Genomic DNA, 4714 nt, shown 5'->3' with positions numbered 1-4714 from the left:
ATCCGCAAGTGCGAATAGCAATATCTCATGTTGTTGTGAGGATTAAATGATTTTGATTTTCCTAGAATAAATAGTTGTCTTGAAAAAAACAATTCAAATTCAATCCAGTGTGCGACCTTTCGGATTTTGACTCGCAGAAATGTATTATCTATTAAAATAAATGACAACTTTAAAAGTATAAAGTGTCTTCATAAGATGGAAATTATTTAGCATTTACGTAATCATTATTAGCAGAGTGCCAGCTACTGTGCTCAGTATCGAGGAAAAGTCTTCTGTGCTCAACCACAGTCTTTCTCAACCCCTTCCCCTCCCCAAACCACCTGGCCCAGAGGAGCACGCTGCCTGACCTGCGACCGGATGTCCTGTCCAGAGAAGGTGTGTCTGAAACCAATCCCAAGGAACTCCTGAAGAGAGAGGGCCAAAAAGGAACGAAGCTGGAAAAGGAAAAATATTCAGTCCTTAAGGACACATTGATCGCGACATTTGCAAATATTTATAGCTTATGAAGCAATTTAATGTAAAACTTTAAAAGGCAGTGCATATCAAATGCTTCCTCTTTAGTTTCAATTTATTATTTACACTGTAGTTTTCACCTGCGTAGGCTGGACTATTTCAGTCTCTCTCCTAGGAAGTAGAAGCACACGAACTATCTGCGACGACTGAGTGAGGCATGTGTGTCTATGACTCCAAGACAGAGAATTGTTTTGGTTTTTATTTGCAGGTAAAATTGAATAGGTTATTATTTTTTTAATTAAAGACTAAATGAGTGATCCCAAAGAGAAGTGATTCTGAGCCATGGCAAAGGAACTAGCCTGTGGGGGTAGGCAATAAATTCGGGCTCCGAAGACATGAGTTACACACGTCTGCATTTCAAATTCGGGGTATAAATTTGAAGTCATAGGAAGAGCCGAAGTGAAGTCATAATGGCTATTCTTTATAAGTTGCTCTAATTATCTTACCAGTCAGGAGTCTGGCATAAAACAGATGGCTCGCTCAGAAGGTTTATTGAAGGAAGTCTATGTACAGAGATGAGAGCAGGCTTTGAGAAATGCACAAGGCACTCAAACTCCAGAAGCAGGGCCTGGGGCAAGGAGAGAGGGCTCAGGGCCATGCAAGCAGGGCCCTCTTGCAGGAGCTGCAGGCCCTGCCAAACCGCAGGCGGGCAGAGAGTGAGTGCAGATACGTGTGTTGGGGTGGGGGTGGGGGGCAGTCGTGAAGTGCTGAGGATCCTGCTCTGAATTGTTTTCCTTCTGGTTTCTGATCCTTGCTGGTGCCCTCTGCTGGGTGAGCCCAACAAGAAGCCAGAGAGCTAGGGTGCACACACAGGACATACACAGAGCCAAGTGGGGGGAAGAGAAAGAAACCTCTCATGTTGGTGACACCCTATGAAGGACTCTGAGCTCAAAGGAAGCAACACTATGCTTTGGGGTAAACTCCCCTGCCCTGCGTATTTACCCCATTTTAGAGCCTTAGCTAAAGTAATTAGAAGTTAATCTACCCTTTCATTGGAGATACATCTGTTGGGAAGAAATAGTCCAATGGGTAAAAAGTATGGTGTAAATACATTAAATCCACAAAAATGGTTATTCAATTAATATATCCTTAAAATTTAAAGAAAAAGTACCTATATTCAAACTACTGTATTAAAATTAAGTGTTAACATCTTGTTTATAATTTAGGGTCCACTTCAGTAGTAAAGAGAAAAATTCTCTTTAAAAGTCAATGTTCCTGATGTTGATGGTGCTATTAGACCTTGGTTCTTGAGTTCAGCTATGAAAGAATTCTGATCCAAGAACTTTAGCGCAAGAAGTTCATTTAGCTTTTAGAAAGAAAGTCACGAGGCAGAAGAAGTGAACCAACTGGGTCAGGAAACAAGTTACAGAGGTTAGAAAGGGTCCCTTGGAGCTTAGGAGAAAAAAAGCAAAGGATACATGTGTGAGGATAGAAGAGGTGGGGAGGCACAGGTGTGAGTGAGAGGGAGGAGAGAGACAAAGGGAGAAAGAGGGAGAAAGAGGGAGGAAGAGGGAGATTGAGCATGAGAGTGCACACTGGGTTCCTTGTCTTAAGGATTTTTATGTTTTCTACAGGCGAGAATTTTAGGGGCGGTCTCAGGGGATGATCTCAGCAGGATATGCACAGCTTTCCACGTGTGTCCTCTCAGGGTCACGGTCTTCTCTCAGGGGTCAGCACTGGCGCGGAGGGTCATTATTCATTGCAGCCGATCCCGCTATCAGCAAGGTATTTCTTTGCCTGGCTTCGCTGCCTTTCTGGGCCTGATGCTGAGACACAACTGAGGCCTCGATGTGATCTCTAATTCGACCAAAATTCTGTATTTGTGGCCAACAAACCTAAGACTCTCTTCCTAAGGTTACTTGATGCTGATCAGAATGCCATCATCCCAAGGGCTTAGTGCTTAAGGGAGTGGGCATGCAGTGGAGAAGGAGGCCGGTGAGTGCGGATGCTGGATGGGACCAGTGTGAATCTGCCACTTGCCTTAGTTTCCCTATTCCCCTTGCCAAGGAATTTACCTAGATTCTTACTATCCTGCCTCACTTTGGAGGATCTGGGGCTCCCCCAACAAGAGGTGTTCACAGTAACTCTTACTAATTAATTTTATTTTGTTCTGGCCTTTTCAAGCATGGGACAATGTCACAGGGTTTTACTTCTAAGACAAGGAAATGTTACCACATAAAAGGAGAAATGATAGATTTTGAAACCAGAAACTATGGATTTGATTCAAACTCCAGCACATATTAAAGATTTATTTATTTATTTATTTATTTATTTATTTATGATAGAGAGAGAGGAGTGGAGGGAGAAAGAAGGGGAGAGAAACATTGATATGAGAGAGAAACATTCACCAGTTGACTTGTATGTGCCCAGACCAGGGACCAAACCCACAACTCAGGCACGTGCCCTGACTGGGAATTGAACCAGTGACCTTTTGCTTTGTGGGACAATGCCCAGACCACTGAGCCACACCATCCAGGGCTCCAGTGCATATTAAATGTATGATCTTGGCCACATTGTTTACAGTATTATGTATTAGTATCTTTGTTGATGAAAATTAGGAAACAACTTTTCCTCTAGGACTGTGGTTAGGTTTCACTGAGATAAAGTATATGAAAATGTCTACAGCAGCACCCTTGAAAATACTAGTTTTCATTCTTTGTCTTTTCTTTCCTACAAATACTTTCTGATCACCTTCATTTGGCTTTCTATTTAGTAACCCATTTTATGTGGGAACATGAGGTCCCATAAACAGTGCCTAGCTCTGACTATATGCTTAATAAATATAATGCTTTATTGAATAGAATGAGACTTTTGCCCCAAAGGAACCTGTAGTATATAATGGGATCAAACATGTGTGCACATCAAATATGGTCTGCAAATGGGTAAAAAGAGAGCAAGAACTGTAAGATGTTAGCATATGAGCAAGGTGACTGTCAAGAGCCAACACGATGATAAAGCTCTCAAAAAGAGGTGAAGCTAAGGCTGAGATACTAGAGGGAACATCTGAATACGGATACAAGGTGGGGAAGATTATTCTATATCTGGGGAATTTCTTAAGCAAAAGACCAGAGAATGGTAAGCAAGATCATGTTTTGATGGTTGTAAGGAGACACTGATTAGAGAGGAAGATTCATTCAATGGAAAGTAGGAGTAGCTGCCTGCTGGGTATAGGGTGGTTTGGGGATGGCCTCAAATGCTTGGTTATACCGGTTTTATTCTATATCACAGGACAATACTGAAGGCCTTGGAATATTTAAGTGATAGAGGGAATAAATGTTGCAGAAAACTTAGTCTTGCACAGAACTGATTGGGCTGAATATCTTATGTATATGTGTTAGGAGGCTCTTGGTAAAATCCTGGCATTAGGTGAAAATATTTTGAATGTTTTCTTAAGACACATTTAATTTAGGAATGCACTGGTTCTTGTTAATATGCACACAATAAAGAAGAGTCTCATGTTTGAGATATTTTAGTTAACTTGGAGTTCCTCAGTACTAATTTTTCTAGCAGCTAATGCTAAAGAGCTCACAGTGCAAATCAGACATGGAGTTTGGGAGGAGAGGGAGGAGCCAGGACTTTGGATACTCTTCCTGTTCCCCAAGAACACCGGGATTTCCTGACTGTTGGAAAACTGTGAGATTTCAAAGAGTCTTGGCATTAAACAGAGATTGATTTCAATTCTGACTCTGTCATTTCTTGGCTGTGCTATACTGATATAGCTGCTTAACTTCTCTCATTGTCAGTTTCCTTAGTGAGAAATAGAAGTGATTAAGCCTACTTCTCAGGGTTGTTGAATTAAATGGGATATATAGATATGCCAAAATGCTCGTCATATAACAATAGATGCTTAACGGAATTATTTAGTTTCCTTTGTTTGCAAATCGTGGTAGCAAGAGCAGGAGTCAGGTGTAGACTATGCCCATACTGACTGTTTGGGCAAATTCTCTTGATGAGACTAGGTCATTAGCTATATATATATATATATTTTAAATTTCTGACCAAGGCGAACACAATTGTTTGGGTCAAGGGAAAGCCCTGGTCACTTTAAACTATTTTCCCTTGAATTCATTACCCAGTGAACTATCTCTATTCCCAATAATTTTCTATGTCTCTTACTTTTGGCACTTGTTCAGCCCACAAGACATATCCTTTTTTAATACCAGATGAATGGTGTGTAGTAGCTATTTCTCACCACTTCCTA

Source organism: Desmodus rotundus, chromosome 4, assembly GCF_022682495.2.
Source record: "Desmodus rotundus isolate HL8 chromosome 4, HLdesRot8A.1, whole genome shotgun sequence".
NCBI classification, from domain to species: Eukaryota; Metazoa; Chordata; class Mammalia; order Chiroptera; family Phyllostomidae; genus Desmodus; species Desmodus rotundus.
Note: the sequence above shows the minus strand (reverse complement) of the source record.